Genomic DNA, 12,876 nt, shown 5'->3' with positions numbered 1-12,876 from the left:
AAATCTCAAACTGTCACCGAAATAGGGTTTAATGATTAGGTGGAGTAGATCCGGATGCCCAGTGTATAAAATAATAACCAGAAACGTGAATTTGAGAATAGTTTTTCTTTAAGCTTCAAGTAATATATACAGTCAACTACCCTTAAGCAACAACCATAAATTCCAGAGGGCATACTCAAGTGGTACTCTATTGCAGATGTTGAGAACCTTAGAACCGATTTTTAAAAGAATTTGAGACAAAGTTGTACATGCCAATAATTGCACAGAACCATTTGCTTCTTGCACTCGTCTTGATATTTGGACTTATCCCAGATATCCATCCGCCAAACGGAAACAGATTTGTTCACATAACTGTGTATTAAACTATGATCTATAAACTATAAACATGTTTGATCAATTGTTTATGCTAGATTTAGTCAATATTGATACTAATTTACTTTTATATGGCAACAAAAACCTACCTTTACATATCAACAAAAGCATTTTTGCTTCTGTACAAAAGTTTATAGACGAATCCTTGAGATTTAAATAATATTTCTTTGTGTATATCAATATTATAATTTCTTTTGTTCTATATTCATATGCATGACAACTATTATTATATTTAAGGAGAGGAACTTGTAAATTGTTAGAACTTGTTTCTGATCCTTTTTTTAAATCAATAAAATATGTTCAAAACCAAAAAAATTGTTCACAATCTTTGGCTCTGTTGAGGGATTCCATGGAAGAGATTTACTAATTTCCATCGCACCAAACAGTGAAAAGGACTGACTGCTTTAGGAAAGCGACAGCATGACATTGGACTCTCCAAAATCATTAATATGTTATTTGCATACAAAACGTACACTTCAAGATTATGAATGTATTTCTGATTTATATACATGTCACGTGCCTTATTTACGTTATTAAATAGCAAATCCGAGATCAACACTCTTTCTCCAAGGCAGGACACTACATCGTGTACGCGACTTCCGCCTCGCCTGTTTTTCTTGTTGAATCTTGACGGAGAATCCTCTCCATGACGCCTCTGGTAGATCATTGCCCAGGTAAAAATAAAAGTAGCGAGGAGCAAGGCCCCAGTCCCGGATAGAACGCTATAGGTGTAGGATTCAGATATGTCCCAGAAATAACCTGTCAATTAATATAAAATGTACATGTGGAAATAAGTAAAATGACAGCAATGAACAACACCACTTGGCCAGAGGAGTTGATAAAACGTTTACTTGTAGCCGATACAGTAGTCTATCTGCAAATTAAATGTATCAAGTATTACATATTTTGTGAAAGTAAACATATATTGTTACATCAAGTGAGCAAGCTTAAGACCTCCTTCATTTTGTTAGAAATCGGATCAAACAACCTCTTACAAAATTAAAGCAACAGCTAACCAGATTTAATCAGATTAGTTGTGAATAAGTAAACTACATGTATATTTACCTTTTAAAATTTATCGTTAAACCTATTACAGGCTTTGCTAAATGACATCTTGACTTTTTTTAGGTTGACAATGCTAATTTTATCGGTTTTTTTCGATCGAACCTGACTGAGCTACTGATCATCGATAGCACAGATTAAAGAGGTTTGCTCCTTAGGTTTTGGGTAGCCATATTGGGTCACCTCTAGTCGGAAACTTCTGCATCACATATTAATTTTAGTTGTATATTTATATTTATATTATATTATTATGTATATTTATATTTAACAATGCCAAATAAACTTTACTGAATAAAATTCTTTTACAAAATAACATTTTAACAGAGTCTAGTAAAGTATATATATTTTGTTTTCAAGGTTTTCAAGAAGGAAATGAACAATTTTCATAACTCTCTAGTTTTAGAATACTGTTACTTTAGCTTCCTAATTTTCAACACAGACCAAACCTCTAGATTGTTTTTGTGTTACGATATATTCATAATGATCTAAAAAAATATTTAAATAATATTTTGATATTTCTTTCGGTATTTTTGACGTATTTCGCTATTATTTCTTAAAAGTTTAGGAAAAAATAAACTCCAATGCTGGCCTAATATTAGCTAATTTCATGCGATGTCTCAAATTTTTGAGATGTGACTTATACTTGTTTACTTTTAAAATGAGACATTAAATGTATGTCTATTTGTATGCAAAGTTTTGGGAAGATTACATAACTACAATTTTTTAATTGGCGTTGTAATTTGATTACTCCAAAATTTTGTAACATTTGTTGTGTGTTCATACCAGTAAAGCAAGCATTTTTAAACTTTGACTTAGATTTTACTTTGATAGTCACTACATGTGTTCAACTTCAACCTGTATTAAAATCATAGCTAAATGATTGTTCAAACTTTGAATATTTATTTGATTTCTTCAAATTATCAATTTCCATGCCAAATTTTATCAAAAATTTCAGGAAAATTATCATTTCTGTTTAGGTCCCTATATTTCCAAAAAATGGCATGTGACATGGGTCACAAATAAAATAAATGAACATTTTAGGTCATCATTATTATATCCAAGTGGTTTTCGGATGATTGACATTACTATTATTTCGGGAGCCAACCTCCTTAACTGGCATAATATAAACTTTTAAAATTGTTGTAGTATGATATTAAATTATCGATGTATGGAAGAATTAGCTGGGGGGGGGGGTTCTATGCAACAAACTTATTAAAAACAACAACACTCTCTGATAAATCAAATAATTTGAAAATTATAAAATGAAATGATATAAAAGGACTAAATATGGTTTAAGCCTAAAATGACCCCCTTAAATGAACATTGCCATTTTACTGTAATTCTTTGTTTTATTTGTACAAATACATAATTTGAAGTTTTCTCATAATTTTCAGTTTGATTTTAGTGCCCACAATTTAATAATATGACATCATAAAATTTACCTTTTCCCGACAATTTCACATTTTTAGCACAAAACAGCTTGTTTTGAAGCAGTTTTTCTTTAAGGAAACATTGAGCGACTGCTTGAACAAACAAAATATTTGTACCAAAGATGTATCTCTCCAGTACTTATAACTGACAAAAAGTTCGTTCTTGTTTAAAGAGTCGCTCTTTTCCCATTCGAAAAAAGATAAGAAAAATATCAATTTTTGAGTGCTTTTGATTGAATTTTAAACATAGCGTCACTTCTGACGACATATACTACCAGTGAGTGCATATAAATCAAATAAAAGGTGAAAAACATATTTTTTGTCAACTCTTTTATAAAATAACACAACAAATTATTGTACCTGAATCACTTTAAAAATAGCGAATTATGGGGGCGAAATTTGACTAATATCATATAAAGTTCTTTTCAGCATTTCGAAAGAGACAAGTTTTGGCGACAATAGCGTAGAAAAAAATAAAATATCACTGATTTGAAATAATAACCCACAAAACAAGGGTTTTTCAGCACGCACTAAAATATGCTAGAGATATTTAAGGGAAAAAAACCTTTGAAAAGTTGGTGTCTGAATTGTTCTTACAATAAGTTGTACTCAATTCTACTGTTCATTTCGGCTACGATATTGTTCTAAATGTTCGACAATCTGTATAAATAGTTTTTGAAACATATTTTAATGCAATAAGTGTATCGTCATTTCAATCGTCAACCAACATCAATTCAATAGCTCTGCAGGAAACTCAACCAACCCGGACGTCTTCACGATATCAAGCAAAGGGCAAAGTCTCGGGTCGAAACAGACGCCAAGATTGCTACATCGTTCTTTACCACTTGAAAGTTGAATTAAAATCAGCAACCCAAAGGCAAGACAAACGAATATCATATATATTTTCAATAAATTTTGTTGGTTGAACACTTAATAAGTTATTGGTTCAGAGTATATACTACTTTTGTTAACTTTTAATTTATAATTGAAAAGAGAACTGTACAATATAATACTTACATTGGTGGTAAGTGGATGCTTTCGAGGTACCAACCATTGTATCGAATGCAAGCTACCTTCATATAAGCATGAACCACCGACAAAAACTAATAATAAATAATCAGTTTATCCTTTGATTCAATAAATCGCATACATAGCATTAGGTGTCTAAACTTTTGGTTTCAATTAAATGATTGTATAGTGTATTAGATAAAAAAGATATGTAAATGTTCCATATATTTACCTCCTATTGGAGTGCCCACAATATTGGCAATTCCAGAAGTAGCCAAAACTATTCCAAGCCCCGTCGGATATGTCTCCTTTCCCACCATCTCCAGTGTCGTTATATACATTACAGAAAACATACCCATAAAGCGCTATAACTACAGCGTTTAATGAATATGATGCCTTGAATGGAAGCAAGCTTAGACTTAAACAACCAAGAAAGGCATACATAGCAGGAGTGGCTAATTTTGGTATTTTCAGACTCTGTGCTATTATTCCCGGAACGAATCTGAAAATCGTGCTGACAATATTCATGTGAGAATATAACAACAATACTGAAGCACGCCCAAATCCCTTCTGTTCGAAGAAGTCGACGAAAAATACCAAAAAGCCATATAATGCTGCTAGTGAAATAAAGCGATAATGCATAACAGAATCCAAGAAACACTTTGTTCTTGAATAAAACCTTTAGCCTTGTTAAAGTTTCATATGAATCTTTTGTTTCGTTGTTTTCTGTCACATTCTGCTGAATGTTCGGGGCTCTTAGTCTTTTTACGTCAGGGCCAGACATTAGACCACAGGCTAACTGGTTGAGGACGATCCCAGAAATAATCAAAAGGCAACCTCGCCAGGCAAAACTGTCTATGAAGTACTGAAGCAGAAAAGGGAAGCACAGCGCACCAATACCAGAGCCCATTGATACAAAGGCGAGAGCGTTGGACCTTTCTCTTGGTGAAAAATTTCGAGAAACACTTGTTGATGCACAGATTACATTAAATGAAAACCCAGCACCTAGGTCAGAAAACAGTTAGTTTGAGCTTCTTCATGTACTGTTAAGAAAAGACCAAGCGATGAAAAAATATCTTTTAATTCTACCGCTGATGTTTTAAGCTTTAAAGAGACTTGGTTTAAATGGTTTACAGGTGCATTTTAAATGATTGACCAAAATATTGAATGTTAAAGTCCAGCAACAAGCGAGATACAGAGGTAAGAATTGATTGTTATGTAAACAAAGCTCGAGTCTTATATAGTTGTTTACAAAAATGCAATGTAAAAAATTACAAAATCTTAGACAAAATGACATGTAAAAAACAATTTAAACTTATTCAATATCTTCATAAATACTATTATCAACTAAAGAAAGATATATCTGATTGAAACTTACACCAATAAAACACATATAACAAAATTGACAATTTTCGAGCTTTGTTTACAAAACAAAGAATTATGAACTCTGTATCTTGCTTATAACTTGATTTTTGACTTTCAAATTTTTGACATTGCATTGAAAACTTCTATATTTATCAGTATAAACATTGAAAAAGCAAAAAAAAAAAAAAAATTGAAAATTTTCAGTAAAATCGTGTCCAAGTTCCTTTAAGGATCCTCCATACCCTAGTGAAAAGTTTCTGATATATATTCATTTTTGGTATGGAATTGTACCATGCGTTTGATTTGAAAATGACAAAAAAGGCCAAGTTAAAGGAGAAAATAATCTTTAAAATATTCATCTCAAAATAAAAAACTAAAGCTTCTGTCGTGCTTCAACCTTAGACCTGCGGATCTAACACCTAAACTACAACTATACACTACAGAGTAAGACAATCAACATTGGCGATATAAATAATTTTACAATGAGTTGAAATCTCCATGTTAACGTACTGTCATAACTAATAAAGTCATGGACGACCATTAAACTTTTATCTTAAAAAAAATCAAACTATTATATCGTAAAGAAAAATAATCATTATTTTCAACATTGAGCATATTCCGTTTATTTATTTAGAGCTTCTAAACAGATAATTTGGTCTAAAAGTAAACCAAAACCACATACTGTAAAACGAGAAAATATGGCGCACTACAAATTTTAGCGCCTTTGGCGCAGCTGCCTCTGAGCGCTAAAATTAATAGTGCGCCATATGTATTAAATTTTTTCAAGTTGCAAAACAATAACGTCTGTCCATTTTTAAGGCTATATAGAAGTGTTCATTTAAATATCAGATGCTGTCGGTTGTGTTTGTTTAAACAATTACACAGGTAAACGGTATGAGTTATCGGGTAGAAGTGCCTAAACATAGATTTATTAATTCAGTTTTAATTGCTTTTTAATATCTCTCATTGGCACCTTGAAAATTGGGCTTCTCCCCATGCCACTTCCATTTAGCGCCTCGAGGTGAAAATGTGATTAAGCGTGGCGATTGTTAACGCTGACAATACATGTACATGATTGATCATAATTTCTTTGATCTCTGATTAGTGGATATAAAGATAACAAGACGATACCTATTTTTTGTGTTTTTTTTTCATGTAAAATTACTGTGAAAAAGATTCTGTCATGGTGATCGAAACTCATGGTAAATGTAGCATTCGATTTCACTTTTAGTTTCGGGACTCTTCTTGTGTTATCCAAGTCGACCCGTTAAATTCAAAGTCCGATAACTCAAATTTGTTTACCAACAAAAATTACACATCATCGCCAACAAATGAAGTTTTCATATCTATCTACTGACGATTTACACAAAAGTAAGTGTATTGTTCTCGACGACAGTTTACCGTGCATGCGAGATAGAAATCAAAGTCGTTGTGTTCACGTGCTTGAGTGAACACAGAACTAAATTTTGGGCGTGTTCGTTTATCAATCAACAACATTTTTTGTATTCTTTTTTAAAGAAAAGATGCATGCGCTTAAATATAACTGCGCTAATGTACTGGCACTTGCGTTTGCGCTAAAATACGTATGCGCCAAATTTTCTCGTTTTACAGTATCCCTCTTTAATACGGATGACATATCTCACTCAGTATCAAACAACAATGTGTATTGTAGCTAACAATAATGTGTAACAATAATATTTTATGATTAAATGGATATAACCTGACATGGCGCCCATGAAAATGATAAGAAATTCTAAATTTGGTGCTATAAAACAAACAGCAATTCCAAAAGCAGAAAGCATGGCTCCACAGCAACCACAAATCTTGGTTCCAAACTTAGTAACAAGCCCACCGGTGATCAAACCTGCAAATAAGGAATAAATTAATTAATAAGTAAAGATTTATACATGGTTATCAACGTCTTATTTCGAATAATAAATCTGTCTTTAAAGGGAAATACCCTGCATAAATTAAAGAGTGGAATTTGGATACCTTTTATCGTCCAGACCTATTTTAAGAGATAACACTCCATACGAGTTTAGTTTCTAAAGTAATTTTACCTAACTTTGAATGAAATATATTTACATTTTCCAGTGTCTTTGCCTGTGATAACACTACGTATCGATTTTGTACTATATAACCCATAATACAAATGACGTCAAATTGAGGCGCCAGCGGGGTTTGCTTATTTATATTTAAAAATATTTAATCGTACGATGGCTTAAAATTATATAAATAAAAGTAATAAGGAATCATTCTTTGAATATTATGAGGTGATAATTTCGGCCGGGGCGTGATCAAATCTATCATGAAGTCCTTCGGGCTTTATTGGATTTGATCACTCCCCGACCAAAATTATCACCTCATAATACTCAAAGAATGATTCCTTATTCCTTATATAAATAAGGAGTGCTATGATGTAGTTCCCGCATCATATTATATTTCAGACGATGAATAGTTCTCGCCATAATACTCTGGGGTCAGTTTACCTCCAACAAAAACGACTCCTGTGCATACCGACTGCACCAGTGAAGTTTCCGCTTTGCTTTCCCCAAATGCATTTAAAAACTCTACAAAGAGGACCGACATGTTGAATGGGAATTCCCCGGTGATCATCATATTGAAGAAGCTGCTAATTAAGACGAACCATTTCCGAAGATTTACAGGTGTTTGATTGATTTGATTTGGCAAAGTGTTAGTCTGCCTACAAAATAAAAGAGAAAAGTGTATTTCAGCACGTTAACGTGAACATTTATATGTTTCTTTGTGGAAGTGCGTAATTTGAGAAACTAAAAACTGCTACATAGGAAATACTGTACAAAGACGAAAAAGAAAGTATTGGCCATTGAGAAATTCAGCTACGCTTGAAAGATAAGCATCAATATTAACGTAGAAAAAAGTATTTTGATTCATATTTGCTAAATTTGAGCAATTATATTTTGAGGCAGACATTTCATTTCAATTTGATCGATAAATTGACAAGATAAACATCGATGAGAGGTATAAAGTACATCGTTCAACTACATGATTCAATAACGAACCTATCTGTTAAAGAGCTTCCCATTCTTTCTAAAAAGTTGCGTTTTCACGAACGGTTGACTGGCGCTAGAGACGATATCGCTGACGGCAATCTGATATCTAAACCGGAACACGCCGTCTATCGAGTCTACCTGATTCAGAACGTGTTGGATCTGACCGGATATCTCGTGAACGACGGACGATTTCCAGTGCAAAGTATACTTTTGGTAATCGTTGTTCACATTTTGAATCTAAACAATTTTGTTGTTGTCATTCAAATTTCTGATATGCTATACATCAGATAGACATTGGATAAAGGTGTTTTGGGTGAGTAATGGGTAACATGTATGTTCTATACATGTTATTCAATTTCAACTATCGAAGTCAATCTAATAATGCAATGACAATAGCCACAACATTTGTGCAATTATGTTGCAAATATTTAAAAAAAAAATCATTTGTCTGTTATATTTTGTATTGTATCTAACTACATGTATAATTTTCTATTTCCAATCCCATTTTTTTTTTGCATTTGTGACAGTAAGTTAATGTGTTTCAACCACCTCCTATATTTTGTTGTTGCCGGACGTCATGACGCGTGTGATGTAATTTGTGTTATCCGGAATTGGTCGGGTCGACCATGCATGTTTTTGTGTATAGTGTGACAATAAAAGAGCATTCTAGAAAAGACACATGGCGGTGTTAGTTGCAAGTAAATCGTTGTTTCAATAAAAGACAATACATGGTGTCAGAAGTGAACAGTCACTGAGTTATCGTGCAGTTAAAACCTCCGTCGCACCTAAGTTTTGAAGGGAACTTGGCCGAAAATTGGAAAGAATGGCTGCAAGCTAGGATTTCGCCTATACTTGATCGCGTCGGGAATCGACGAGAAAGCAGGCAAGGTAAAAGTTGCTACGTTTTTACATGTTGCTGGTGTTGAAGCGAGACGCATTTATAACACATTCAACATTCCGGAGGAGGATGTAGATAAATTAGATCTGTTGATTCAATGCTTCCAGGATAACGTCGAACCACGTAAGAATTTGACATATGTACGTCACATATTTTTCACACGTAAACAAGAAACTCATGAGACTATTGATAACAATGTCACAGACTTGAAAAACAAAGCATTACAGTGTGAATTCGGGGATTTGAAAGAGTCGCTAATTCGGGACAGAATAGTATGTGGTATATCGAATGAAGCATGCAGAGCGAGACTCTTGCGAGAAGCAGATTTAACACTCGTTAAATGTATAGACATATGCAGAGCATCTGAATTATCAGAACATCAGCTGAAGACCTTACATCAATAACCAGTGGCAGCTGTATCCGCTCACGCTGTATCCAAGAAGCATAACCATGAAAAACAGCACAATAGTAGTGAGACTCACAGAAAACAGAAAGCCAATGTCCAAAGTACGCACACAGGTAAACCATGCGGCAGTTGGGTAGTCAACATCAGAAGGGACGATGCTTTGCATACAACAAACTCTGTTACAAGTGTAAAAGCCCAAATCATTATGCTAAATATTGCATGACTGGGTCTAAGTCAAGTGTACATTCGCTAGAGGAAACAGAAGAGGACCTATACCTCGGCATAGTGAGTGTGGACAGTATTCATGAAGAGCTACCGTGGACAGAATCTGTGACTATTAACAATGTACCAGTTACATTGAAGCTGGATACAGGAGCTCAAGCAAATATAATACCGCGAAATGTATTCAACTCGCTACAGATTTCTCGGAACCACTTACAGAGTGTGAACGTGAACCTGATTACCTACAATGGTGACGGCATGAAACCAGATGGAAAAGTTGACATTAGATGCCGCATTCGTAAAGTGGAACATTCACTTCCGTTTTATGTCACAAACAAGGGAAGCACTCCTATCCTTTCTAAAGAAACATGTGCTCGTTTGGTATTAATAGAACACATACCAGCAGTGTCAAGAGACAAGAACGTGTGTATGTCAAAAGACAAATTAATCGAACAGTATGCAGATATTTTTAGTGGTTTAGGAAAACTACCAGGAAAGTACCACATTGAAATAGACAAAAGTGCAAACCCAGTGGTTCACCCACCAAGGAAAATACCCGCAGCGTTACTTAAACCTGTACAAGATGAATTAAAGCGAATGGAAGATCTGGGCGTGATAACGAAACAAGAATGTCCAACAGATTGGGTCAACAGTATGGTGACAGTACGCAAACCAGGAAAAATTCGCATATGTGTGGATCCAAAAGATTTGATTTAGAGTACCTGAAGTAAAGTACGTTGGTCAAATTATTGGGAAAGATGGACTCAAGGTGGATCCGGAGAAAGTACGTGCCATCGTGAATATGCCGGAACCAACAGACATACAAGGTGTCCGCAGATTCCTTGGACTAGTGCAATATGTGTCCAAATTCATTCCAAACTTAGCAGATGTTTCGAAACCACTCCGAATACTTACCAAAAATGATGTTGTATGGCACTGGGTAAAGGAACAAGTTGACAGTTTTGCTAGATTAAAAGAAGTACTGACACAAGCCCCTGTGCTAAAGATATATGACCTTGAGAAGGACGTCACAATTTCCGTTGATGCTAGCTGCAAAGGATTGGGTGCTGTATTGTTACAAAATGGGCAACCAGTCGCTTATGCCTCAAGAGCTCTTACTGAAACTCAATAGAGGTACGCACAAATAGAACGCGAGATGCTTGCAGTTATATATGGATGTGAAAAGTTTCACCATTATATTTACGGTCGTTCGATTACCATAGAAACAGATCACAAACCGTTGTTAGCAATTCATCGCAAACCATTATACCAAGCTACTCCAAGACTACAGAGAATGTTGATGCGTTTACAGCGCTATGATGTACAACTGAAATGTGTACCTGGAAAAGTACTTTGAGTAGAGCTTTCTTGAAAGAGTGCAAAGAGACATTAGTAGATGAGGACATTGATGTGAACTTTATTGAACAAGAACTTCCAATGACAGAGAAAAAGCTTCAAGCTTCAAATTAAAAGCCACAGAAGCCGATGAACAGTTTCAAACATTAGCAGACATTGTTAGAGTAGGATGGCCTGAGACTCGTGAACAAGTTCCAACTTGTGTCAGGATGTTCTGGAACTACCATGGTGAAATTACCGTCTTGAATGGACTATTGTACAAGGGACAGTCTGTAATGATACCATCATCACTGCGGCGCCAGATGCTTACCAAACTGCATGAACCTCACCTTGGTATCGTGAAGACTAAGCAGAGAGCCAGGAACATAATATTTTGGCCGAACATGAACTATGACATAGAACAGTTAATTCAGTCTTGTGGAGAGTGCAACTCGTTCCGAAAATCAAACATCAAACAACCTCTCATTCCACATGAAATACCGAATACTCCTTGGACAAAGGTTGGAGAAGACATTTTTCCTTTCAAGGGCAAAGACTATTAAATTTTGTTATTTATGGATTATTACTCGAAATACCCAGACATCATACCACATCCAGGGGCCCGTTTCACAAAGCTATCTTATGACAAATATCCGTCTTAAGACAAAAATTTGTCATAAGTTTTTATCATAGCTGTTTCACAAAAGTGTCTTAACTTATGATAATCTTAAGATTGTTCAAAATCTTAAGACACCCAGATACTTCTCTTAAGTCAGTTTTAAACATGGCGGCGGCCTATGTTTTGATAAGAAATAGGCAACCTAAAAGTCGTGAGCGTGTATTCAGGGACAGAATTAACCCATTAGATTATATGGACGGTTGTGATATCTTAGAGAAGTTCCGTTTGCCACGACATGTTATCTTTGACTTATGTAATGAGCTTAATGATCGTTTAGAGCACCAAACCAAAAATCACATATGCCCTTCCAACATCATTGCAAGTCATGGTTGCCCTTCGCTTTTATGCAAGTGGAAGTTCTCAAGCTGTATGTGCAGATCTTTATGGTATAAGTAAAGCAAGTTTGTCCAGAATTGTTTACGCTGTTACATCTACTCTAGTTGCCTTAAGTCCTGTCTGCATTAAATTTCCTTCTACTGACAGAGATATAAACAATACTATACTGGACTTCGCTCATATACTAGTATGTAATTTCCCAAATATGATAATAGACGGAACACATATTCCTATTCAGGCACCTTCAACTCATGAGTATTTGTTTGTTAACAGAAAAAAAACTTTCATTCAATAAATGTGATGGCAGTTTTCAATTCCAATTTGAAATTTTTGAATTTGGTAGCAAAGTGGCCTGGATCATCTCATGACGCATTTGTGTTCTCAAATTCTGTTTTGTGTCAAATGTTTAATTTGAGAATGGCAACATTAACAGAGGTTGTCTAGTTGGTGACAGTGCGTACCCGTTAAAGAATCACTTACTAACACCCGTCTTGAACCCAAGCAACCCCCATGAGGAGGCATACAATGATGCCAACACTAAAACCAGGGCCCCCCATTGAGCGAGCGTTTGGTGTCCTTAAAATGAGGTTCCGATGCATCGACCGCTCCGGAGGGACCCTACTTTTCCGGCCCGAGAAAGCTTGTGAAATCGTGACTGCTTGTGTGGTGCTACATAACATTTGCTTAAAAAACAATGTTCATGTGCCCCGAAACATAAATAATTATCGTGT

This window comes from Magallana gigas, chromosome 5 (genome assembly GCF_963853765.1).
Source record: "Magallana gigas chromosome 5, xbMagGiga1.1, whole genome shotgun sequence".
NCBI lineage: Eukaryota > Metazoa > Mollusca > Bivalvia > Ostreida > Ostreidae > Magallana > Magallana gigas.
Note: the sequence above shows the minus strand (reverse complement) of the source record.